At 46.1% G+C, this 21,715-nt stretch overlaps 52 non-coding genes across 52 annotated transcripts; all 52 read left to right on the top strand.

The window, feature by feature from the left end:
- The first annotated feature begins 167 nt into the window (after positions 1 to 167).
- Positions 168 to 239, top strand: trnae-cuc. The gene has a single exon. It is a non-coding gene; the product is annotated as a tRNA-Glu (tRNA).
- Positions 240 to 518: 279 nt separating this feature from the next.
- On the top strand, positions 519 to 590 carry trnae-uuc. Its single transcript has one exon. It is a non-coding gene; the product is annotated as a tRNA-Glu (tRNA).
- A 454-nt stretch (positions 591 to 1,044) lies between these two features.
- Positions 1,045 to 1,116, top strand: trnae-uuc. Its single transcript has one exon. It is a non-coding gene; the product is annotated as a tRNA-Glu (tRNA).
- A 279-nt stretch (positions 1,117 to 1,395) lies between these two features.
- Positions 1,396 to 1,467, top strand: trnae-uuc. Its single transcript has one exon. It is a non-coding gene; the product is annotated as a tRNA-Glu (tRNA).
- Positions 1,468 to 1,570: 103 nt separating this feature from the next.
- trnae-uuc lies at positions 1,571 to 1,642 on the top strand. Its single transcript has one exon. It is a non-coding gene; the product is annotated as a tRNA-Glu (tRNA).
- Positions 1,643 to 1,745: 103 nt separating this feature from the next.
- trnae-uuc lies at positions 1,746 to 1,817 on the top strand. The gene has a single exon. It is a non-coding gene; the product is annotated as a tRNA-Glu (tRNA).
- A 279-nt stretch (positions 1,818 to 2,096) lies between these two features.
- On the top strand, positions 2,097 to 2,168 carry trnae-uuc. Its single transcript has one exon. It is a non-coding gene; the product is annotated as a tRNA-Glu (tRNA).
- A 280-nt stretch (positions 2,169 to 2,448) lies between these two features.
- Positions 2,449 to 2,520, top strand: trnae-cuc. The gene has a single exon. It is a non-coding gene; the product is annotated as a tRNA-Glu (tRNA).
- Positions 2,521 to 2,799: 279 nt separating this feature from the next.
- Positions 2,800 to 2,871, top strand: trnae-uuc. The gene has a single exon. It is a non-coding gene; the product is annotated as a tRNA-Glu (tRNA).
- A 454-nt stretch (positions 2,872 to 3,325) lies between these two features.
- Positions 3,326 to 3,397, top strand: trnae-uuc. The gene has a single exon. It is a non-coding gene; the product is annotated as a tRNA-Glu (tRNA).
- Positions 3,398 to 3,676: 279 nt separating this feature from the next.
- On the top strand, positions 3,677 to 3,748 carry trnae-uuc. The gene has a single exon. It is a non-coding gene; the product is annotated as a tRNA-Glu (tRNA).
- A 103-nt stretch (positions 3,749 to 3,851) lies between these two features.
- trnae-uuc lies at positions 3,852 to 3,923 on the top strand. Its single transcript has one exon. It is a non-coding gene; the product is annotated as a tRNA-Glu (tRNA).
- A 103-nt stretch (positions 3,924 to 4,026) lies between these two features.
- trnae-uuc lies at positions 4,027 to 4,098 on the top strand. The gene has a single exon. It is a non-coding gene; the product is annotated as a tRNA-Glu (tRNA).
- A 279-nt stretch (positions 4,099 to 4,377) lies between these two features.
- trnae-uuc lies at positions 4,378 to 4,449 on the top strand. The gene has a single exon. It is a non-coding gene; the product is annotated as a tRNA-Glu (tRNA).
- Positions 4,450 to 4,729: 280 nt separating this feature from the next.
- Positions 4,730 to 4,801, top strand: trnae-cuc. The gene has a single exon. It is a non-coding gene; the product is annotated as a tRNA-Glu (tRNA).
- A 279-nt stretch (positions 4,802 to 5,080) lies between these two features.
- On the top strand, positions 5,081 to 5,152 carry trnae-uuc. The gene has a single exon. It is a non-coding gene; the product is annotated as a tRNA-Glu (tRNA).
- A 454-nt stretch (positions 5,153 to 5,606) lies between these two features.
- trnae-uuc lies at positions 5,607 to 5,678 on the top strand. The gene has a single exon. It is a non-coding gene; the product is annotated as a tRNA-Glu (tRNA).
- Positions 5,679 to 6,132: 454 nt separating this feature from the next.
- On the top strand, positions 6,133 to 6,204 carry trnae-uuc. The gene has a single exon. It is a non-coding gene; the product is annotated as a tRNA-Glu (tRNA).
- Positions 6,205 to 6,483: 279 nt separating this feature from the next.
- On the top strand, positions 6,484 to 6,555 carry trnae-uuc. Its single transcript has one exon. It is a non-coding gene; the product is annotated as a tRNA-Glu (tRNA).
- Positions 6,556 to 6,658: 103 nt separating this feature from the next.
- Positions 6,659 to 6,730, top strand: trnae-uuc. Its single transcript has one exon. It is a non-coding gene; the product is annotated as a tRNA-Glu (tRNA).
- A 103-nt stretch (positions 6,731 to 6,833) lies between these two features.
- On the top strand, positions 6,834 to 6,905 carry trnae-uuc. The gene has a single exon. It is a non-coding gene; the product is annotated as a tRNA-Glu (tRNA).
- A 279-nt stretch (positions 6,906 to 7,184) lies between these two features.
- Positions 7,185 to 7,256, top strand: trnae-uuc. Its single transcript has one exon. It is a non-coding gene; the product is annotated as a tRNA-Glu (tRNA).
- Positions 7,257 to 7,536: 280 nt separating this feature from the next.
- Positions 7,537 to 7,608, top strand: trnae-cuc. The gene has a single exon. It is a non-coding gene; the product is annotated as a tRNA-Glu (tRNA).
- Positions 7,609 to 7,887: 279 nt separating this feature from the next.
- On the top strand, positions 7,888 to 7,959 carry trnae-uuc. The gene has a single exon. It is a non-coding gene; the product is annotated as a tRNA-Glu (tRNA).
- A 454-nt stretch (positions 7,960 to 8,413) lies between these two features.
- trnae-uuc lies at positions 8,414 to 8,485 on the top strand. Its single transcript has one exon. It is a non-coding gene; the product is annotated as a tRNA-Glu (tRNA).
- Positions 8,486 to 8,764: 279 nt separating this feature from the next.
- On the top strand, positions 8,765 to 8,836 carry trnae-uuc. Its single transcript has one exon. It is a non-coding gene; the product is annotated as a tRNA-Glu (tRNA).
- A 454-nt stretch (positions 8,837 to 9,290) lies between these two features.
- On the top strand, positions 9,291 to 9,362 carry trnae-uuc. The gene has a single exon. It is a non-coding gene; the product is annotated as a tRNA-Glu (tRNA).
- Positions 9,363 to 9,641: 279 nt separating this feature from the next.
- Positions 9,642 to 9,713, top strand: trnae-uuc. The gene has a single exon. It is a non-coding gene; the product is annotated as a tRNA-Glu (tRNA).
- Positions 9,714 to 10,167: 454 nt separating this feature from the next.
- trnae-uuc lies at positions 10,168 to 10,239 on the top strand. Its single transcript has one exon. It is a non-coding gene; the product is annotated as a tRNA-Glu (tRNA).
- A 279-nt stretch (positions 10,240 to 10,518) lies between these two features.
- Positions 10,519 to 10,590, top strand: trnae-uuc. Its single transcript has one exon. It is a non-coding gene; the product is annotated as a tRNA-Glu (tRNA).
- A 103-nt stretch (positions 10,591 to 10,693) lies between these two features.
- On the top strand, positions 10,694 to 10,765 carry trnae-uuc. Its single transcript has one exon. It is a non-coding gene; the product is annotated as a tRNA-Glu (tRNA).
- A 103-nt stretch (positions 10,766 to 10,868) lies between these two features.
- Positions 10,869 to 10,940, top strand: trnae-uuc. The gene has a single exon. It is a non-coding gene; the product is annotated as a tRNA-Glu (tRNA).
- A 279-nt stretch (positions 10,941 to 11,219) lies between these two features.
- trnae-uuc lies at positions 11,220 to 11,291 on the top strand. Its single transcript has one exon. It is a non-coding gene; the product is annotated as a tRNA-Glu (tRNA).
- Positions 11,292 to 11,571: 280 nt separating this feature from the next.
- Positions 11,572 to 11,643, top strand: trnae-cuc. The gene has a single exon. It is a non-coding gene; the product is annotated as a tRNA-Glu (tRNA).
- Positions 11,644 to 11,923: 280 nt separating this feature from the next.
- On the top strand, positions 11,924 to 11,995 carry trnae-cuc. The gene has a single exon. It is a non-coding gene; the product is annotated as a tRNA-Glu (tRNA).
- A 280-nt stretch (positions 11,996 to 12,275) lies between these two features.
- On the top strand, positions 12,276 to 12,347 carry trnae-cuc. The gene has a single exon. It is a non-coding gene; the product is annotated as a tRNA-Glu (tRNA).
- Positions 12,348 to 12,627: 280 nt separating this feature from the next.
- Positions 12,628 to 12,699, top strand: trnae-cuc. Its single transcript has one exon. It is a non-coding gene; the product is annotated as a tRNA-Glu (tRNA).
- A 280-nt stretch (positions 12,700 to 12,979) lies between these two features.
- On the top strand, positions 12,980 to 13,051 carry trnae-cuc. Its single transcript has one exon. It is a non-coding gene; the product is annotated as a tRNA-Glu (tRNA).
- A 280-nt stretch (positions 13,052 to 13,331) lies between these two features.
- Positions 13,332 to 13,403, top strand: trnae-cuc. Its single transcript has one exon. It is a non-coding gene; the product is annotated as a tRNA-Glu (tRNA).
- Positions 13,404 to 14,852: 1,449 nt separating this feature from the next.
- On the top strand, positions 14,853 to 14,924 carry trnae-cuc. Its single transcript has one exon. It is a non-coding gene; the product is annotated as a tRNA-Glu (tRNA).
- Positions 14,925 to 15,204: 280 nt separating this feature from the next.
- Positions 15,205 to 15,276, top strand: trnae-cuc. Its single transcript has one exon. It is a non-coding gene; the product is annotated as a tRNA-Glu (tRNA).
- An 865-nt stretch (positions 15,277 to 16,141) lies between these two features.
- On the top strand, positions 16,142 to 16,213 carry trnae-cuc. Its single transcript has one exon. It is a non-coding gene; the product is annotated as a tRNA-Glu (tRNA).
- Positions 16,214 to 16,493: 280 nt separating this feature from the next.
- Positions 16,494 to 16,565, top strand: trnae-cuc. The gene has a single exon. It is a non-coding gene; the product is annotated as a tRNA-Glu (tRNA).
- A 279-nt stretch (positions 16,566 to 16,844) lies between these two features.
- On the top strand, positions 16,845 to 16,916 carry trnae-uuc. The gene has a single exon. It is a non-coding gene; the product is annotated as a tRNA-Glu (tRNA).
- A 103-nt stretch (positions 16,917 to 17,019) lies between these two features.
- Positions 17,020 to 17,091, top strand: trnae-uuc. The gene has a single exon. It is a non-coding gene; the product is annotated as a tRNA-Glu (tRNA).
- A 280-nt stretch (positions 17,092 to 17,371) lies between these two features.
- trnae-cuc lies at positions 17,372 to 17,443 on the top strand. Its single transcript has one exon. It is a non-coding gene; the product is annotated as a tRNA-Glu (tRNA).
- Positions 17,444 to 17,723: 280 nt separating this feature from the next.
- On the top strand, positions 17,724 to 17,795 carry trnae-cuc. The gene has a single exon. It is a non-coding gene; the product is annotated as a tRNA-Glu (tRNA).
- A 1,449-nt stretch (positions 17,796 to 19,244) lies between these two features.
- Positions 19,245 to 19,316, top strand: trnae-cuc. The gene has a single exon. It is a non-coding gene; the product is annotated as a tRNA-Glu (tRNA).
- A 280-nt stretch (positions 19,317 to 19,596) lies between these two features.
- On the top strand, positions 19,597 to 19,668 carry trnae-cuc. Its single transcript has one exon. It is a non-coding gene; the product is annotated as a tRNA-Glu (tRNA).
- Positions 19,669 to 20,533: 865 nt separating this feature from the next.
- Positions 20,534 to 20,605, top strand: trnae-cuc. Its single transcript has one exon. It is a non-coding gene; the product is annotated as a tRNA-Glu (tRNA).
- A 280-nt stretch (positions 20,606 to 20,885) lies between these two features.
- On the top strand, positions 20,886 to 20,957 carry trnae-cuc. Its single transcript has one exon. It is a non-coding gene; the product is annotated as a tRNA-Glu (tRNA).
- A 279-nt stretch (positions 20,958 to 21,236) lies between these two features.
- On the top strand, positions 21,237 to 21,308 carry trnae-uuc. The gene has a single exon. It is a non-coding gene; the product is annotated as a tRNA-Glu (tRNA).
- The last annotated feature ends 407 nt before the right edge of the window (positions 21,309 to 21,715 follow it).

Genomic DNA, 21,715 nt, shown 5'->3' with positions numbered 1-21,715 from the left:
GTCTAGTGTTTAGGATTCAGCGCTCTCACCGCCGTGGCCGGGGTCCGATTCCCGGTCAGAGAAAAACCAATTATTTTTCACCAGCCCCATTTTCTGAGTATGACGTTAAAGCATTCAAGGTATTTATGTTCAAAATGCTTTTGCTAAAGACTCAAGGAACACAAAATTCCCTGATGGTCTAGTGGTCAGGATTCGGCGCTCTCACCGTCGCGGCCTGGGTTCGATTCCCGGTCAGGGAAGTTCCACTTCTATTTCATCTGCACCTTTATTTTGATCGTGTCTATAAAGCAGTCAACGTATTCATTGTCAAACACCTTTTGCAAGCTTTGCAGACACACAAAGGTCAGTGATGGTCTAGTGTATAGGATTCATCGCTCTCACCGTCACGGCCGGGGTCCGATTCCTGGTCAGAGAAAGACCAATTATTTTTCACCAGCCCCATTTTCTGAGTATCACTTTAAAGCATTCGAGGTATTTGTGGTCAAAATCCTTTTGCTAAAGAGTCAAACACACAAAATTCCCTGATGGTCTAGTGGTCAGGATTCGGCGCTTTCACTGCCGCGGCCTGGGTTCGATTCCCGGTCAGGGAAAAACCAATTATTTTTCACCAGCCCCATTTTCTGAGTATGACTTGAAAGCATTCGAGGTATTTATGGTCAAAATCCTTTTGCTAAAGACTCTAAGACACAAAATTCCCTCATGGTCTAGTGGTCAGGATTCGGCGCTTTCACTGCAGCGGCCTGGGTTCGATTCCCGGTCAGGGAAGTTCCACTTCTATTTCATCTGCACCTTTATTTTGATCGTGTCTATAAAGCAGTCAACGTATTCATTGTCAAACACCTTTTGCAAGCTTTGCAGACACACAAAGGTCAGTGATGGTCTAGTGTATAGGATTCATCGCTCTCACCGTCACGGCCGGGGTCCGATTCCTGGTCAGAGAAAGACCAATTATTTTTCACCAGCCCCATTTTCTGAGTATCACTTTAAAGCATTCGAGGTATTTGTGGTCAAAATCCTTTTGCTAAAGAGTCAAACACACAAAACTCCCTGATGGTCTAGTGGTCAGGATTCGGCGCTTTCACCGCCGCGGCCTGGGTTCGATTCCCGGTCAGGGAAGTTCCACTTCTATTTCATCTGCACCTTTATTTTGATCGTGTCTATAAAGCAGTCAACGTATTCATTGTCAAACACCTTTGGCAAGCTTTGCAGACACACAAAGGTCAGTGGTGGTCTAGTGTTTAGGATTCAGCGCTCTCACCGCCGTGGCCGGGGTCCGATTCCCGGTCAGAGAAAAACCAATTATTTTTCACCAGCCCCATTTTCTGAGTATCACTTTAAAGCATTCGAGGTATTTGTGGTCAAAATCCTTTTGCTAAAGAGTCAAACACACAAAATTCCCTGATGGTCTAGTGGTCAGGATTCGGCGCTTTCACTGCCGCGGCCTGGGTTCGATTCCCGGTCAGGGAAAAACCAATTATTTTTCACCAGCCCCATTTTCTGAGTATCACTTTAAAGCATTCGAGGTATTTGTGGTCAAAATCCTTTTGCTAAAGAGTCAAACACACAAAATTCCCTGATGGTCTAGTGGTCAGGATTCGGCGCTTTCACTGCCGCGGCCTGGGTTCGATTCCCGGTCAGGGAAAAACCAATTATTTTTCACCAGCCCCATTTTCTGAGCATGACTTTAAAGCATTCGAAGTATTTGTGGTCAAAATCCTTTTGCTAAAGAGTCAAACACACAAAATTCCCTGATGGTCTAGTGGTCAGGATTCGGCGCTTTCACTGCCGCGGCCTGGGTTCGATTCCTGGTCAGGGAAAAACCAATTATTTTTCATCTGCACCTTTATTTTGATCGTGTCTATAAAGCAGTCAAGGTATTCATTGTCAAACACCTCTTACAAGCTTTGCAGACACACAAAGGTCAGTGGTGGTCTAGTGTATAGGATTCAGCGCTCTCACCGTCGCGGCCGGGGTCCAATTCCCGGTCAGGGCAAAAACAGTTATTTTTCACCAGCCCCATTTTCTGAGTATGACTTTAAAGCATTCGAGGTATTTGTGGTCAAAATCCTTTTGCTAAAGAGTCAAACACACAAAATTCCCTGATGGTCTAGTGGTCAGGATTCGGCGCTTTCACTGCCGCGGCCTGGGTTCGATTCCCGGTCAGGGAAGTTCCACTTCTATTTCATCTGCACCTTTATTTTGATCGTGTCTATAAAGCAGTCAAGGTATTCATTGTCAAACACCTTTTGCAAGCTTTGCAGACACACAAACGTCAGTGGTGGTCTAGTGTTTAGGATTCAGCGCTCTCACCGCCGTGGCCGGGGTCCGATTCCCGGTCAGAGAAAAACCAATTATTTTTCACCAGCCCCATTTTCTGAGTATGACGTTAAAGCATTCAAGGTATTTATGTTCAAAATGCTTTTGCTAAAGACTCAAGGAACACAAAATTCCCTGATGGTCTAGTGGTCAGGATTCGGCGCTCTCACCGTCGCGGCCTGGGTTCGATTCCCGGTCAGGGAAGTTCCACTTCTATTTCATCTGCACCTTTATTTTGATCGTGTCTATAAAGCAGTCAACGTATTCATTGTCAAACACCTTTTGCAAGCTTTGCAGACACACAAAGGTCAGTGATGGTCTAGTGTATAGGATTCATCGCTCTCACCGTCACGGCCGGGGTCCGATTCCTGGTCAGAGAAAGACCAATTATTTTTCACCAGCCCCATTTTCTGAGTATCACTTTAAAGCATTCGAGGTATTTGTGGTCAAAATCCTTTTGCTAAAGAGTCAAACACACAAAATTCCCTGATGGTCTAGTGGTCAGGATTCGGCGCTTTCACTGCCGCGGCCTGGGTTCGATTCCCGGTCAGGGAAAAACCAATTATTTTTCACCAGCCCCATTTTCTGAGTATGACTTGAAAGCATTCGAGGTATTTATGGTCAAAATCCTTTTGCTAAAGACTCTAAGACACAAAATTCCCTCATGGTCTAGTGGTCAGGATTCGGCGCTTTCACTGCAGCGGCCTGGGTTCGATTCCCGGTCAGGGAAGTTCCACTTCTATTTCATCTGCACCTTTATTTTGATCGTGTCTATAAAGCAGTCAACGTATTCATTGTCAAACACCTTTTGCAAGCTTTGCAGACACACAAAGGTCAGTGATGGTCTAGTGTATAGGATTCATCGCTCTCACCGTCACGGCCGGGGTCCGATTCCTGGTCAGAGAAAGACCAATTATTTTTCACCAGCCCCATTTTCTGAGTATCACTTTAAAGCATTCGAGGTATTTGTGGTCAAAATCCTTTTGCTAAAGAGTCAAACACACAAAACTCCCTGATGGTCTAGTGGTCAGGATTCGGCGCTTTCACCGCCGCGGCCTGGGTTCGATTCCCGGTCAGGGAAGTTCCACTTCTATTTCATCTGCACCTTTATTTTGATCGTGTCTATAAAGCAGTCAACGTATTCATTGTCAAACACCTTTGGCAAGCTTTGCAGACACACAAAGGTCAGTGGTGGTCTAGTGTTTAGGATTCAGCGCTCTCACCGCCGTGGCCGGGGTCCGATTCCCGGTCAGAGAAAAACCAATTATTTTTCACCAGCCCCATTTTCTGAGTATCACTTTAAAGCATTCGAGGTATTTGTGGTCAAAATCCTTTTGCTAAAGAGTCAAACACACAAAATTCCCTGATGGTCTAGTGGTCAGGATTCGGCGCTTTCACTGCCGCGGCCTGGGTTCGATTCCCGGTCAGGGAAAAACCAATTATTTTTCACCAGCCCCATTTTCTGAGTATCACTTTAAAGCATTCGAGGTATTTGTGGTCAAAATCCTTTTGCTAAAGAGTCAAACACACAAAATTCCCTGATGGTCTAGTGGTCAGGATTCGGCGCTTTCACTGCCGCGGCCTGGGTTCGATTCCCGGTCAGGGAAAAACCAATTATTTTTCACCAGCCCCATTTTCTGAGCATGACTTTAAAGCATTCGAAGTATTTGTGGTCAAAATCCTTTTGCTAAAGAGTCAAACACACAAAATTCCCTGATGGTCTAGTGGTCAGGATTCGGCGCTTTCACTGCCGCGGCCTGGGTTCGATTCCTGGTCAGGGAAAAACCAATTATTTTTCATCTGCACCTTTATTTTGATCGTGTCTATAAAGCAGTCAAGGTATTCATTGTCAAACACCTCTTACAAGCTTTGCAGACACACAAAGGTCAGTGGTGGTCTAGTGTATAGGATTCAGCGCTCTCACCGTCGCGGCCGGGGTCCAATTCCCGGTCAGGGCAAAAACAGTTATTTTTCACCAGCCCCATTTTCTGAGTATGACTTTAAAGCATTCGAGGTATTTGTGGTCAAAATCCTTTTGCTAAAGAGTCAAACACACAAAATTCCCTGATGGTCTAGTGGTCAGGATTCGGCGCTTTCACTGCCGCGGCCTGGGTTCGATTCCCGGTCAGGGAAGTTCCACTTCTATTTCATCTGCACCTTTATTTTGATCGTGTCTATAAAGCAGTCAAGGTATTCATTGTCAAACACCTTTTGCAAGCTTTGCAGACACACAAACGTCAGTGGTGGTCTAGTGTTTAGGATTCAGCGCTCTCACCGCCGTGGCCGGGGTCCGATTCCCGGTCAGAGAAAAACCAATTATTTTTCACCAGCCCCATTTTCTGAGTATGACGTTAAAGCATTCAAGGTATTTATGTTCAAAATGCTTTTGCTAAAGACTCAAGGAACACAAAATTCCCTGATGGTCTAGTGGTCAGGATTCGGCGCTCTCACCGTCGCGGCCTGGGTTCGATTCCCGGTCAGGGAAGTTCCACTTCTATTTCATCTGCACCTTTATTTTGATCGTGTCTATAAAGCAGTCAACGTATTCATTGTCAAACACCTTTTGCAAGCTTTGCAGACACACAAAGGTCAGTGATGGTCTAGTGTATAGGATTCATCGCTCTCACCGTCACGGCCGGGGTCCGATTCCTGGTCAGAGAAAGACCAATTATTTTTCACCAGCCCCATTTTCTGAGTATCACTTTAAAGCATTCGAGGTATTTGTGGTCAAAATCCTTTTGCTAAAGAGTCAAACACACAAAATTCCCTGATGGTCTAGTGGTCAGGATTCGGCGCTTTCACTGCCGCGGCCTGGGTTCGATTCCCGGTCAGGGAAAAACCAATTATTTTTCACCAGCCCCATTTTCTGAGTATGACTTGAAAGCATTCGAGGTATTTATGGTCAAAATCCTTTTGCTAAAGACTCTAAGACACAAAATTCCCTCATGGTCTAGTGGTCAGGATTCGGCGCTTTCACTGCAGCGGCCTGGGTTCGATTCCCGGTCAGGGAAGTTCCACTTCTATTTCATCTGCACCTTTATTTTGATCGTGTCTATAAAGCAGTCAACGTATTCATTGTCAAACACCTTTTGCAAGCTTTGCAGACACACAAAGGTCAGTGATGGTCTAGTGTATAGGATTCATCGCTCTCACCGTCACGGCCGGGGTCCGATTCCTGGTCAGAGAAAGACCAATTATTTTTCACCAGCCCCATTTTCTGAGTATCACTTTAAAGCATTCGAGGTATTTGTGGTCAAAATCCTTTTGCTAAAGAGTCAAACACACAAAATTCCCTGATGGTCTAGTGGTCAGGATTCGGCGCTTTCACTGCCGCGGCCTGGGTTCGATTCCCGGTCAGGGAAAAACCAATTATTTTTCACCAGCCCCATTTTCTGAGTATGACTTGAAAGCATTCGAGGTATTTATGGTCAAAATCCTTTTGCTAAAGACTCTAAGACACAAAATTCCCTCATGGTCTAGTGGTCAGGATTCGGCGCTTTCACTGCAGCGGCCTGGGTTCGATTCCCGGTCAGGGAAGTTCCACTTCTATTTCATCTGCACCTTTATTTTGATCGTGTCTATAAAGCAGTCAACGTATTCATTGTCAAACACCTTTTGCAAGCTTTGCAGACACACAAAGGTCAGTGATGGTCTAGTGTATAGGATTCATCGCTCTCACCGTCACGGCCGGGGTCCGATTCCTGGTCAGAGAAAGACCAATTATTTTTCACCAGCCCCATTTTCTGAGTATCACTTTAAAGCATTCGAGGTATTTGTGGTCAAAATCCTTTTGCTAAAGAGTCAAACACACAAAACTCCCTGATGGTCTAGTGGTCAGGATTCGGCGCTTTCACCGCCGCGGCCTGGGTTCGATTCCCGGTCAGGGAAGTTCCACTTCTATTTCATCTGCACCTTTATTTTGATCGTGTCTATAAAGCAGTCAACGTATTCATTGTCAAACACCTTTGGCAAGCTTTGCAGACACACAAAGGTCAGTGGTGGTCTAGTGTTTAGGATTCAGCGCTCTCACCGCCGTGGCCGGGGTCCGATTCCCGGTCAGAGAAAAACCAATTATTTTTCACCAGCCCCATTTTCTGAGTATCACTTTAAAGCATTCGAGGTATTTGTGGTCAAAATCCTTTTGCTAAAGAGTCAAACACACAAAATTCCCTGATGGTCTAGTGGTCAGGATTCGGCGCTTTCACTGCCGCGGCCTGGGTTCGATTCCCGGTCAGGGAAAAACCAATTATTTTTCACCAGCCCCATTTTCTGAGTATCACTTTAAAGCATTCGAGGTATTTGTGGTCAAAATCCTTTTGCTAAAGAGTCAAACACACAAAATTCCCTGATGGTCTAGTGGTCAGGATTCGGCGCTTTCACTGCCGCGGCCTGGGTTCGATTCCCGGTCAGGGAAAAACCAATTATTTTTCACCAGCCCCATTTTCTGAGCATGACTTTAAAGCATTCGAAGTATTTGTGGTCAAAATCCTTTTGCTAAAGAGTCAAACACACAAAATTCCCTGATGGTCTAGTGGTCAGGATTCGGCGCTTTCACTGCCGCGGCCTGGGTTCGATTCCCGGTCAGGGAAAAACCAATTATTTTTCATCTGCACCTTTATTTTGATCGTGTCTATAAAGCAGTCAAGGTATTCATTGTCAAACACCTCTTACAAGCTTTGCAGACACACAAAGGTCAGTGGTGGTCTAGTGTATAGGATTCAGCGCTCTCACCGTCGCGGCCGGGGTCCAATTCCCGGTCAGGGCAAAAACAGTTATTTTTCACCAGCCCCATTTTCTGAGTATGACTTTAAAGCATTCGAGGTATTTGTGGTCAAAATCCTTTTGCTAAAGAGTCAAACACACAAAATTCCCTGATGGTCTAGTGGTCAGGATTCGGCGCTTTCACTGCCGCGGCCTGGGTTCGATTCCCGGTCAGGGAAGTTCCACTTCTATTTCATCTGCACCTTTATTTTGATCGTGTCTATAAAGCAGTCAAGGTATTCATTGTCAAACACCTTTTGCAAGCTTTGCAGACACACAAACGTCAGTGGTGGTCTAGTGTTTAGGATTCAGCGCTCTCACCGCCGTGGCCGGGGTCCGATTCCCGGTCAGAGAAAAACCAATTATTTTTCACCAGCCCCATTTTCTGAGTATGACGTTAAAGCATTCAAGGTATTTATGTTCAAAATGCTTTTGCTAAAGACTCAAGGAACACAAAATTCCCTGATGGTCTAGTGGTCAGGATTCGGCGCTCTCACCGTCGCGGCCTGGGTTCGATTCCCGGTCAGGGAAGTTCCACTTCTATTTCATCTGCACCTTTATTTTGATCGTGTCTATAAAGCAGTCAACGTATTCATTGTCAAACACCTTTGGCAAGCTTTGCAGACACACAAAGGTCAGTGGTGGTCTAGTGTTTAGGATTCAGCGCTCTCACCGCCGTGGCCGGGGTCCGATTCCCGGTCAGAGAAAAACCAATTATTTTTCACCAGCCCCATTTTCTGAGTATCACTTTAAAGCATTCGAGGTATTTGTGGTCAAAATCCTTTTGCTAAAGAGTCAAACACACAAAATTCCCTGATGGTCTAGTGGTCAGGATTCGGCGCTTTCACTGCCGCGGCCTGGGTTCGATTCCCGGTCAGGGAAAAACCAATTATTTTTCACCAGCCCCATTTTCTGAGTATGACTTGAAAGCATTCGAGGTATTTATGGTCAAAATCCTTTTGCTAAAGACTCTAAGACACAAAATTCCCTCATGGTCTAGTGGTCAGGATTCGGCGCTTTCACTGCAGCGGCCTGGGTTCGATTCCCGGTCAGGGAAGTTCCACTTCTATTTCATCTGCACCTTTATTTTGATCGTGTCTATAAAGCAGTCAACGTATTCATTGTCAAACACCTTTTGCAAGCTTTGCAGACACACAAAGGTCAGTGATGGTCTAGTGTATAGGATTCATCGCTCTCACCGTCACGGCCGGGGTCCGATTCCTGGTCAGAGAAAGACCAATTATTTTTCACCAGCCCCATTTTCTGAGTATCACTTTAAAGCATTCGAGGTATTTGTGGTCAAAATCCTTTTGCTAAAGAGTCAAACACACAAAACTCCCTGATGGTCTAGTGGTCAGGATTCGGCGCTTTCACCGCCGCGGCCTGGGTTCGATTCCCGGTCAGGGAAGTTCCACTTCTATTTCATCTGCACCTTTATTTTGATCGTGTCTATAAAGCAGTCAACGTATTCATTGTCAAACACCTTTGGCAAGCTTTGCAGACACACAAAGGTCAGTGGTGGTCTAGTGTTTAGGATTCAGCGCTCTCACCGCCGTGGCCGGGGTCCGATTCCCGGTCAGAGAAAAACCAATTATTTTTCACCAGCCCCATTTTCTGAGTATCACTTTAAAGCATTCGAGGTATTTGTGGTCAAAATCCATTTGCTAAAGAGTCAAACACACAAAATTCCCTGATGGTCTAGTGGTCAGGATTCGGCGCTTTCACTGCCGCGGCCTGGGTTCGATTCCCGGTCAGGGAAAAACCAATTATTTTTCACCAGCCCCATTTTCTGAGTATGACTTGAAAGCATTCGAGGTATTTATGGTCAAAATCCTTTTGCTAAAGACTCTAAGACACAAAATTCCCTCATGGTCTAGTGGTCAGGATTCGGCGCTTTCACTGCAGCGGCCTGGGTTCGATTCCCGGTCAGGGAAGTTCCACTTCTATTTCATCTGCACCTTTATTTTGATCGTGTCTATAAAGCAGTCAACGTATTCATTGTCAAACACCTTTTGCAAGCTTTGCAGACACACAAAGGTCAGTGATGGTCTAGTGTATAGGATTCATCGCTCTCACCGTCACGGCCGGGGTCCGATTCCTGGTCAGAGAAAGACCAATTATTTTTCACCAGCCCCATTTTCTGAGTATCACTTTAAAGCATTCGAGGTATTTGTGGTCAAAATCCTTTTGCTAAAGAGTCAAACACACAAAACTCCCTGATGGTCTAGTGGTCAGGATTCGGCGCTTTCACCGCCGCGGCCTGGGTTCGATTCCCGGTCAGGGAAGTTCCACTTCTATTTCATCTGCACCTTTATTTTGATCGTGTCTATAAAGCAGTCAACGTATTCATTGTCAAACACCTTTGGCAAGCTTTGCAGACACACAAAGGTCAGTGGTGGTCTAGTGTTTAGGATTCAGCGCTCTCACCGCCGTGGCCGGGGTCCGATTCCCGGTCAGAGAAAAACCAATTATTTTTCACCAGCCCCATTTTCTGAGTATCACTTTAAAGCATTCGAGGTATTTGTGGTCAAAATCCATTTGCTAAAGAGTCAAACACACAAAATTCCCTGATGGTCTAGTGGTCAGGATTCGGCGCTTTCACTGCCGCGGCCTGGGTTCGATTCCCGGTCAGGGAAAAACCAATTATTTTTCACCAGCCCCATTTTCTGAGTATGACTTGAAAGCATTCGAGGTATTTATGGTCAAAATCCTTTTGCTAAAGACTCTAAGACACAAAATTCCCTCATGGTCTAGTGGTCAGGATTCGGCGCTTTCACTGCAGCGGCCTGGGTTCGATTCCCGGTCAGGGAAGTTCCACTTCTATTTCATCTGCACCTTTATTTTGATCGTGTCTATAAAGCAGTCAACGTATTCATTGTCAAACACCTTTTGCAAGCTTTGCAGACACACAAAGGTCAGTGATGGTCTAGTGTATAGGATTCATCGCTCTCACCGTCACGGCCGGGGTCCGATTCCTGGTCAGAGAAAGACCAATTATTTTTCACCAGCCCCATTTTCTGAGTATCACTTTAAAGCATTCGAGGTATTTGTGGTCAAAATCCTTTTGCTAAAGAGTCAAACACACAAAACTCCCTGATGGTCTAGTGGTCAGGATTCGGCGCTTTCACCGCCGCGGCCTGGGTTCGATTCCCGGTCAGGGAAGTTCCACTTCTATTTCATCTGCACCTTTATTTTGATCGTGTCTATAAAGCAGTCAACGTATTCATTGTCAAACACCTTTGGCAAGCTTTGCAGACACACAAAGGTCAGTGGTGGTCTAGTGTTTAGGATTCAGCGCTCTCACCGCCGTGGCCGGGGTCCGATTCCCGGTCAGAGAAAAACCAATTATTTTTCACCAGCCCCATTTTCTGAGTATCACTTTAAAGCATTCGAGGTATTTGTGGTCAAAATCCTTTTGCTAAAGAGTCAAACACACAAAATTCCCTGATGGTCTAGTGGTCAGGATTCGGCGCTTTCACTGCCGCGGCCTGGGTTCGATTCCCGGTCAGGGAAAAACCAATTATTTTTCACCAGCCCCATTTTCTGAGTATCACTTTAAAGCATTCGAGGTATTTGTGGTCAAAATCCTTTTGCTAAAGAGTCAAACACACAAAATTCCCTGATGGTCTAGTGGTCAGGATTCGGCGCTTTCACTGCCGCGGCCTGGGTTCGATTCCCGGTCAGGGAAAAACCAATTATTTTTCACCAGCCCCATTTTCTGAGCATGACTTTAAAGCATTCGAAGTATTTGTGGTCAAAATCCTTTTGCTAAAGAGTCAAACACACAAAATTCCCTGATGGTCTAGTGGTCAGGATTCGGCGCTTTCACTGCCGCGGCCTGGGTTCGATTCCCGGTCAGGGAAAAACCAATTATTTTTCATCTGCACCTTTATTTTGATCGTGTCTATAAAGCAGTCAAGGTATTCATTGTCAAACACCTCTTACAAGCTTTGCAGACACACAAAGGTCAGTGGTGGTCTAGTGTATAGGATTCAGCGCTCTCACCGTCGCGGCCGGGGTCCAATTCCCGGTCAGGGCAAAAACAGTTATTTTTCACCAGCCCCATTTTCTGAGTATGACTTTAAAGCATTCGAGGTATTTGTGGTCAAAATCCTTTTGCTAAAGAGTCAAACACACAAAATTCCCTGATGGTCTAGTGGTCAGGATTCGGCGCTTTCACTGCCGCGGCCTGGGATCGATTCCCGGTCAGGGAAGTTCCACTTCTATTTCATCTGCACCTTTATTTTGATCGTGTCTATAAAGCAGTCAAGGTATTCATTGTCAAACACCTTTTGCAAGCTTTGCAGACACACAAACGTCAGTGGTGGTCTAGTGTTTAGGATTCAGCGCTCTCACCGCCGTGGCCGGGGTCCGATTCCCGGTCAGAGAAAAACCAATTATTTTTCACCAGCCCCATTTTCTGAGTATGACTTTAAAGCATTCAAGGTATTTATGGTCAAAATCCTTTTGCTAAAGACTCAAAGAACACAAAATTCCCTGATGGTCTAGTGGTCAGGATTCGGCGCTCTCACCGCCACGGCCTGGGTTCGATTCCCGGTCAGGGAAGGTCCACTTCTATTTCATCTGCACCTTTATTTTGATCGTGTCTATAAAGCAGTCAAGGTATTCATTGTCAAACACCTTTTGCAAGCTTTGCAGACACACAAACGTCAGTGGTGGTCTAGTGTTTAGGATTCAGCGCTCTCACCGCCGTGGCCGGGGTCCGATTCCCGGTCAGAGAAAAACCAATTATTTTTCACCAGCCCCATTTTCTGAGTATGACTTTAAAGCATTCAAGGTATTTATGGTCAAAATCCTTTTGCTAAAGACTCAAGGAACACAAAATTCCCTGATGGTCTAGTGGTCAGGATTCGGCGCTCTCACCGCCGCGGCCTGGGTTCGATTCCCAGTCAGGGAAGGTCCACTTCTATTTCATCTGCACCTTTATTTTGATCGTGTCTATAAAGCAGTCAAGGTATTCATTGTCAAACACCTTTTGCAAGCTTTGCAGACACACAAACGTCAGTGGTGGTCTAGTGTTTAGGATTCAGCGCTCTCACCGCCGTGGCCGGGGTCCGATTCCCGGTCAGAGAAAAACCAATTATTTTTCACCAGCCCCATTTTCTGAGTATGACTTTAAAGCATTCAAGGTATTTATGGTCAAAATCCTTTTGCTAAAGACTCAAGGAACACAAAATTCCCTGATGGTCTAGTGGTCAGGATTCGGCGCTCTCACCGCCGCGGCCTGGGTTCGATTCCCAGTCAGGGAAGGTCCACTTCTATTTCATCTGCACCTTTATTTTGATCGTGTCTATAAAGCAGTCAAGGTATTCATTGTCAAACACCTTTTGCAAGCTTTGCAGACACACAAACGTCAGTGGTGGTCTAGTGTTTAGGATTCAGCGCTCTCACCGCCGTGGCCGGGGTCCGATTCCCGGTCAGAGAAAAACCAATTATTTTTCACCAGCCCCATTTTCTGAGTATGACTTTAAAGCATTCAAGGTATTTATGGTCAAAATCCTTTTGCTAAAGACTCAAGGAACACAAAATTCCCTGATGGTCTAGTGGTCAGGATTCGGCGCTCTCACCGCCGCGGCCTGGGTTCGATTCCCAGTCAGGGAAGGTCCACTTCTATTTCATCTGCACCTTTATTTTGATCGTGTCTATAAAGCAGTCAAGGTATTCATTGTCAAACACCTTTTGCAAGCTTTGCAGACACACAAACGTCAGTGGTGGTCTAGTGTTTAGGATTCAGCGCTCTCACCGCCGTGGCCGGGGTCCGATTCCCGGTCAGAGAAAAACCAATTATTTTTCACCAGCCCCATTTTCTGAGTATGACGTTAAAGCATTCAAGGTATTTATGGTCAAAATGCTTTTGCTAAAGACTCAAGGAACACAAAATTCCCTGATGGTCTAGTGGTCAGGATTCGGCGCTCTCACCGTCGCGGCCTGGGTTCGATTCCCGGTCAGGGAAGTTCCACTTCTATTTCATCTGCACCTTTATTTTGATCGTGTCTATAAAGCAGTCAAGGTATTCATTGTCAAACACCTTTTGCAAGCTTTGCAGACACACAAAGGTCAGTGATGGTCTAGTGTATAGGATTCAGCGCTCTCACCGTCGCGGCCGGGGTCCGATTCCCGGTCAGAGAAAAAACAATTATTTTTCACCAGCCCCATTTTCTGAGTATGACTTTAAAGCATTCAAGGTATTTATGGTCAAAATCCTTTTGCTAAAGACTCAAGGAACACAGAATTCCCTGATAGTCTAGTGGTCAGGATTCGGCGCTCTCACCGCCGCGGCCTGGGTTCGATTCCCGGTCAGGGAAGGTCCACTTCTATTTCATCTGCACCTTTGCTTTGATCGTTTCTATAAAGCAGTCAAGGTATTCATTGTCAAACACCATTTCAAGCCTTGCAGACACACAAAGGTCAGTGATGGTCTAGTGCAGGGGTGTCAAACTCCAGTCCTCAAGGGCCGGTGTCCTGCAGTTTTTATAAGTGTCACAGGTACAAAACACTGGAATGAAATGGCTTAATTACCTCCTCCTTGTGTAGATCAGTTCTCCAGAGCCTTGCTAATGACCCAATTATTCCATTCAGGTGTGGTGCAGCAGAGGCACATCTAAAAGTTGCAGGACGCCGGCCCTTGAGGACTGGAGTTTGACACCTGTGGTCTAGTGTATAGGATTCAGCGCTCTCAGCGCCGCGGCCGGGGTCCGATTCCCGGTCAGGGCAAAAACAGTTATTTTTCACCAGCCCCATTTTCTGAGTATCACTTTAAGGCATTCGAGGTATTTGTGGTCAAAATCCTTTTGCTAAAGAGTCAAACACACAAAATTCCCTCATGGTCTAGTGGTCAGGATTAGGCGATTTCACCGCCGCGGCCTGGGTTCGATTCCCGGTCAGGGAAGTTCCACTTCTATTTCATCTGCACCTTTATTTTGATCGTGTCTATAAAGCAGTCAAGGTATTCATTGTCAAACACCTTTTGCAAGCTTTGCAGACACACAAAGGTCAGTGGTGGTCTAGTGTTTAGGATTCAGCGCTCTCACCGCCGTGGCCGGGGTCCGATTCCCGGTCAGAGAAAAACCAATTATTTTTCACCAGCCCCATTTTCTGAGTATGACTTTAAAGCATTCAAGGTATTTATGGTCAAAATCCTTTTGCTAAAGACTCAAGGAACACAAAATTCCCTGATGGTCTAGTGGTCAGGATTCGGCGCTCTCACCGCCGCGGCCTGTGTTCGATTCCCTCTCAGCGAAGGTCCACTTCTATTTCATCTGCACCTTTCCTTTGATCGTTTCTATAAAGCAGTCAACGTATTCATTGTCAAACACCTTTTGCAAGCCTTGCAGACACACAAAGGTCAGTGATGGTCTAGTGCAGGGGTGTCAAACTCCAGTCCTCAAGGGCTGGTGTCCTGCAGTTTTTATAAGTGTCACAGGTACAAAACACTGGAATGAAATGGCTTAATTACCTCCTCCTTGTGTAGATCAGTTCTCCAGAGCCTTGCTAATGACCCAATTATTCCATTCAGGTGTGGTGCAGCAGAGGCACATTTAAAAGTTGCAGGACGCCGGCCCTTGAGGACTGGAGTTTGACACCTGTGGTCTAGTGTATAGGATTCAGCGCTCTCACCGTCGCGGCCGGGGTCCGATTCCCGGTCAGAGAAAAACCAATTATTTTTCACCAGCCCCATTTTCTGAGTATGACTTTAAAGCATTCGAGGTATTTGTGGTCAAAATCCTTTTGCTAAAGAGTCAAACACACAAAATTCCCTGATGGTCTAGTGGTCAGGATTCGGCGCTCTCACCGCTGCGGCCTGGGTTCGATTCCCGGTCAGGGAAGGTCCACTTCTATTTCATCTGCACCTTTATTTTGATCGTGTCTATAAAGCAGTCAACGTATTCATTGTCAAACACCTTTTGCAAGCTTTGCAGACACACAAATGTCAGTGGTGGTCTAGTGTATAGGATTCAGCGCTCTCACCGCTGTGGCCGGGGTCCGATTCCCGGTCAGAGAAAAACCAATTATTTTTCACCAGCCCCATTTTCTGAGTATGACTTTAAAGCATTCAAGGTATTTATGGTCAAAATCCTTTTGCTAAAGACTCAAGGAACACAAAATTCCCTGATGGTCTAGTGGTCAGGATTCGGCGCTCTCAACGCCGCGGCCTGGGTTCGATTCCCGGTCAGGGAAGTTGCACATCTATTTCATCTGCACCTTTATTTTGATCGTGTCTATAAAGCAGTCAAGGTATTCATTGTCAAACACCTCTTACAAGCTTTGCAGACACACAAAGGTCAGTGGTGGTCTAGTGTATAGGATTCAGCGCTCTCAGCGCCGTGGCCGGGGTCCGATTCCCGGTCAGAGAAAAACCAATTATTTTTCACCAGCCCCATTTTCTGAGTATCACTTTAAAGCATTCGAGGTATTTGTGGTCAAAATCCTTTTGCTAAAGACTCAAGGAACACAAAATTCCCTGATGGTCTAGTGGTCAGGATTCGGCGCTCTCACCGCCGCGGCCTGTGTTCGATTCCCTCTCAGCGAAGGTCCACTTCTATTTCATCTGCACCTTTCCTTTGATCGTTTCTATAAAGCAGTCAACGTATTCATTGTCAAACACCTTTTGCAAGCCTTGCAGACACACAAAGGTCAGTGATGGTCTAGTGCAGGGGTGTCAAACTCCAGTCCTCAAGGGCTGGTGTCCTGCAGTTTTTATAAGTGTCACAGGTACAAAACACTGGAATGAAATGGCTTAATTACCTCCTCCTTGTGTAGATCAGTTCTCCAGAGCCTTGCTAATGACCCAATTATTCCATTCAGGTGTGGTGCAGCAGAGGCACATTTAAAAGTTGCAGGACGCCGGCCCTTGAGGACTGGAGTTTGACACCTGTGGTCTAGTGTATAGGATTCAGCGCTCTCACCGTCGCGGCCGGGGTCCGATTCCCGGTCAGAGAAAAACCAATTATTTTTCACCAGCCCCATTTTCTGAGTATGACTTTAAAGCATTCGAGGTATTTGTGGTCAAAATCCTTTTGCTAAAGAGTCAAACACACAAAATTCCCTGATGGTCTAGTGGTCAGGATTCGGCGCTCTCACCGCTGCGGCCTGGGTTCGATTCCCGGTCAGGGAAGGTCCACTTCTATTTCATCTGCACCTTTATTTTGATCGTGTCTATAAAGCAGTCAACGTATTCATTGTCAAACACCTTTTGCAAGCTTTGCAGACACACAAATGTCAGTGGTGGTCTAGTGTATAGGATTCAGCGCTCTCACCGCTGTGGCCGGGGTCCGATTCCCGGTCAGAGAAAAACCAATTATTTTTCACCAGCCCCATTTTCTGAGTATGACTTTAAAGCATTCAAGGTATTTATGGTCAAAATCCTTTTGCTAAAGACTCAAGGAACACAAAATTCCCTGATGGTCTAGTGGTCAGGATTCGGCGCTCTCAACGCCGCGGCCTGGGTTCGATTCCCGGTCAGGGAAGTTGCACATCTATTTCATCTGCACCTTTATTTTGATCGTGTCTATAAAGCAGTCAAGGTATTCATTGTCAAACACCTCTTACAAGCTTTGCAGACACACAAAGGTCAGTGGTGGTCTAGTGTATAGGATTCAGCGCTCTCAGCGCCGTGGCCGGGGTCCGATTCCCGGTCAGAGAAAAACCAATTATTTTTCACCAGCCCCATTTTCTGAGTATCACTTTAAAGCATTCGAGGTATTTGTGGTCAAAATCCTTTTGCTAAAGAGTCAAACACACAAAATTCCCTGATGGTCTAGTGGTCAGGATTCGGCGCTTTCACTGCCGCGTCCTGGGTTCGATTCCCGGTCAGGGAAAAACCAATTATTTTTCACCAGCCCCATTTTCTGAGTATGACTTGAAAGCATTCGAGGTATTTATGGTCAAAATCCTTTTGCTAAAGAGTCAAACACACAAAACTCCCTGATGGTCTAGTGGTCAGGATTCGGCGCTTTCACCGCCGCGGCCTGGGTTCGGTTCCCGGTCAGGGAAGTTCCACTTCTATTTCATCTGCACCTTTATTTTGATCGTGTCTATAAAGCAGTCAACGTATTCATTGTCAAACACCTTTGGCAAGCTTTGCAGACACACAAAGGTCAGTGGTGGTCTAGTGTTTAGGATTCAGCGCTCTCACCGCCGTGGCCGGGGTCCGATTCCCGGTCAGAGAAAAACCAATTATTTTTCACCAGCCCCATTTTCTGAGTATGACGTTAAAGCATTCAAGGTATTTATGGTCAAAATGCTTTTGCTAAAGACTCAAGGAACCCAAAATTCCCTGATGGTCTAGTGGTCAGGATTCGGCGCTCTCACCGTCGCGGCCTGGGTTCGATTCCCGGTCAGGGAAGTTCCACTTCTATTTCATCTGCACCTTTATTTTGATCGTGTCTATAAAGCAGTCAAGGTATTCATTGTCAAACACCTTTTGCAAGCTTTGCAGACACACAAAGGTCAGTGATGGTCTAGTGTATAGGATTCAGCGCTCTCACCGTCGCGGCCGGGGTCCGATTCCCGGTCAGAGAAAAAACAATTATTTTTCACCAGCCCCATTTTCTGAGTATGACTTTAAAGCATTCAAGGTATTTATGGTCAAAATCCTTTTGCTAAAGACTCAAGGAACACAGAATTCCCTGATAGTCTAGTGGTCAGGATTCGGCGCTCTCACCGCCGCGGCCTGGGTTCGATTCCCGGTCAGGGAAGGTCCACTTCTATTTCATCTGCACCTTTGCTTTGATCGTTTCTATAAAGCAGTCAAGGTATTCATTGTCAAACACCATTTCAAGCCTTGCAGACACACAAAGGTCAGTGATGGTCTAGTGCAGGGGTGTCAAACTCCAGTCCTCAAGGGCCGGAGTCCTGCAGTTTTTATAAGTGTCACAGGTACAAAACACTGGAATGAAATGGCTTAATTACCTCCTCCTTGTGTAGATCAGTTCTCCAGAGCCTTGCTAATGACCCAATTATTCCATTCAGGTGTGGTGCAGCAGAGGCACATCTAAAAGTTGCAGGACGCCGGCCCTTGAGGACTGGAGTTTGACACCTGTGGTCTAGTGTATAGGATTCAGCGCTCTCAGCGCCGCGGCCGGGGTCCGATTCCCGGTCAGGGCAAAAACAGTTATTTTTCACCAGCCCCATTTTCTGAGTATCACTTTAAGGCATTCGAGGTATTTGTGGTCAAAATCCTTTTGCTAAAGAGTCAAACACACAAAATTCCCTCATGGTCTAGTGGTCAGGATTAGGCGATTTCACCGCCGCGGCCTGGGTTCGATTCCCGGTCAGGGAAGTTCCACTTCTATTTCATCTGCACCTTTATTTTGATCGTGTCTATAAAGCAGTCAAGGTATTCATTGTCAAACACCTTTTGCAAGCTTTGCAGACACACAAAGGTCAGTGGTGGTCTAGTGTTTAGGATTCAGCGCTCTCACCGCCGTGGCCGGGGTCCGATTCCCGGTCAGAGAAAAACCAATTATTTTTCACCAGCCCCATTTTCTGAGTATGACTTTAAAGCATTCAAGGTATTTATGGTCAAAATCCTTTTGCTAAAGACTCAAGGAACACAAAATTCCCTGATGGTCTAGTGGTCAGGATTCGGCGCTCTCACCGCCGCGGCCTGTGTTCGATTCCCTCTCAGCGAAGGTCCACTTCTATTTCATCTGCACCTTTCCTTTGATCGTTTCTATAAAGCAGTCAACGTATTCATTGTCAAACACCTTTTGCAAGCCTTGCAGACACACAAAGGTCAGTGATGGTCTAGTGCAGGGGTGTCAAACTCCAGTCCTCAAGGGCTGGTGTCCTGCAGTTTTTATAAGTGTCACAGGTACAAAACACTGGAATGAAATGGCTTAATTACCTCCTCCTTGTGTAGATCAGTTCTCCAGAGCCTTGCTAATGACCCAATTATTCCATTCAGGTGTGGTGCAGCAGAGGCACATTTAAAAGTTGCAGGACGCCGGCCCTTGAGGACTGGAGTTTGACACCTGTGGTCTAGTGTATAGGATTCAGCGCTCTCACCGTCGCGGCCGGGGTCCGATTCCCGGTCAGAGAAAAACCAATTATTTTTCACCAGCCCCATTTTCTGAGTATGACTTTAAAGCATTCGAGGTATTTGTGGTCAAAATCCTTTTGCTAAAGAGTCAAACACACAAAATTCCCTGATGGTCTAGTGGTCAGGATTCGGCGCTCTCACCGCTGCGGCCTGGGTTCGATTCCCGGTCAGGGAAGGTCCACTTCTATTTCATCTGCACCTTTATTTTGATCGTGTCTATAAAGCAGTCAACGTATTCATTGTCAAACACCTTTTGCAAGCTTTGCAGACACACAAATGTCAGTGGTGGTCTAGTGTATAGGATTCAGCGCTCTCACCGCTGTGGCCGGGGTCCGATTCCCGGTCAGAGAAAAACCAATTATTTTTCACCAGCCCCATTTTCTGAGTATGACTTTAAAGCATTCAAGGTATTTATGGTCAAAATCCTTTTGCTAAAGACTCAAGGAACACAAAATTCCCTGATGGTCTAGTGGTCAGGATTCGGCGCTCTCAACGCCGCGGCCTGGGTTCGATTCCCGGTCAGGGAAGTTGCACATCTATTTCATCTGCACCTTTATTTTGATCGTGTCTATAAAGCAGTCAAGGTATTCATTGTCAAACACCTCTTACAAGCTTTGCAGACACACAAAGGTCAGTGGTGGTCTAGTGTATAGGATTCAGCGCTCTCAGCGCCGTGGCCGGGGTCCGATTCCCGGTCAGAGAAAAACCAATTATTTTTCACCAGCCCCATTTTCTGAGTATCACTTTAAAGCATTCGAGGTATTTGTGGTCAAAATCCTTTTGCTAAAGACTCAAGGAACACAAAATTCCCTGATGGTCTAGTGGTCAGGATTCGGCGCTCTCACCGCCGCGGCCTGTGTTCGATTCCCTCTCAGCGAAGGTCCACTTCTATTTCATCTGCACCTTTCCTTTGATCGTTTCTATAAAGCAGTCAACGTATTCATTGTCAAACACCTTTTGCAAGCCTTGCAGACACACAAAGGTCAGTGATGGTCTAGTGCAGGGGTGTCAAACTCCAGTCCTCAAGGGCTGGTGTCCTGCAGTTTTTATAAGTGTCACAGGTACAAAACACTGGAATGAAATGGCTTAATTACCTCCTCCTTGTGTAGATCAGTTCTCCAGAGCCTTGCTAATGACCCAATTATTCCATTCAGGTGTGGTGCAGCAGAGGCACATTTAAAAGTTGCAGGACGCCGGCCCTTGAGGACTGGAGTTTGACACCTGTGGTCTAGTGTATAGGATTCAGCGCTCTCACCGTCGCGGCCGGGGTCCGATTCCCGGTCAGAGAAAAACCAATTATTTTTCACCAGCCCCATTTTCTGAGTATGACTTTAAAGCATTCGAGGTATTTGTGGTCAAAATCCTTTTGCTAAAGAGTCAAACACACAAAATTCCCTGATGGTCTAGTGGTCAGGATTCGGCGCTCTCACCGCTGCGGCCTGGGTTCGATTCCCGGTCAGGGAAGGTCCACTTCTATTTCATCTGCACCTTTATTTTGATCGTGTCTATAAAGCAGTCAACGTATTCATTGTCAAACACCTTTTGCAAGCTTTGCAGACACACAAATGTCAGTGGTGGTCTAGTGTATAGGATTCAGCGCTCTCACCGCTGTGGCCGGGGTCCGATTCCCGGTCAGAGAAAAACCAATTATTTTTCACCAGCCCCATTTTCTGAGTATGACTTTAAAGCATTCAAGGTATTTATGGTCAAAATCCTTTTGCTAAAGACTCAAGGAACACAAAATTCCCTGATGGTCTAGTGGTCAGGATTCGGCGCTCTCAACGCCGCGGCCTGGGTTCGATTCCCGGTCAGGGAAGTTGCACATCTATTTCATCTGCACCTTTATTTTGATCGTGTCTATAAAGCAGTCAAGGTATTCATTGTCAAACACCTCTTACAAGCTTTGCAGACACACAAAGGTCAGTGGTGGTCTAGTGTATAGGATTCAGCGCTCTCAGCGCCGTGGCCGGGGTCCGATTCCCGGTCAGAGAAAAACCAATTATTTTTCACCAGCCCCATTTTCTGAGTATCACTTTAAAGCATTCGAGGTATTTGTGGTCAAAATCCTTTTGCTAAAGAGTCAAACACACAAAATTCCCTGATGGTCTAGTGGTCAGGATTCGGCGCTTTCACTGCCGCGGCCTGGGTTCGATTCCCGGTCAGGGAAAAACCAATTATTTTTCACCAGCCCCATTTTCTGAGTATGACTTGAAAGCATTCGAGGTATTTATGGTCAAAATCCTTTTGCTAAAGACTCTAAGACACAAAATTCCCTCATGGTCTAGTGGTCAGGATTCGGCGCTTTCACTGCAGCGGCCTGGGTTCGATTCCCGGTCAGGGAAGTTCCACTTCTATTTCATCTGCACCTTTATTTTGATCGTGTCTATAAAGCAGTCAACGTATTCATTGTCAAACACCTTTTGCAAGCTTTGCAGACACACAAAGGTCAGTGATGGTCTAGTGTATAGGATTCATCGCTCTCACCGTCACGGCCGGGGTCCGATTCCTGGTCAGAGAAAGACCAATTATTTTTCACCAGCCCCATTTTCTGAGTATCACTTTAAAGCATTCGAG

This window comes from Xiphophorus maculatus, chromosome 23, assembly GCF_002775205.1.
Source record: "Xiphophorus maculatus strain JP 163 A chromosome 23, X_maculatus-5.0-male, whole genome shotgun sequence".
NCBI lineage: Eukaryota > Metazoa > Chordata > Actinopteri > Cyprinodontiformes > Poeciliidae > Xiphophorus > Xiphophorus maculatus.
Note: the sequence above shows the minus strand (reverse complement) of the source record. Positions and strands in the feature narration are given on the sequence as shown.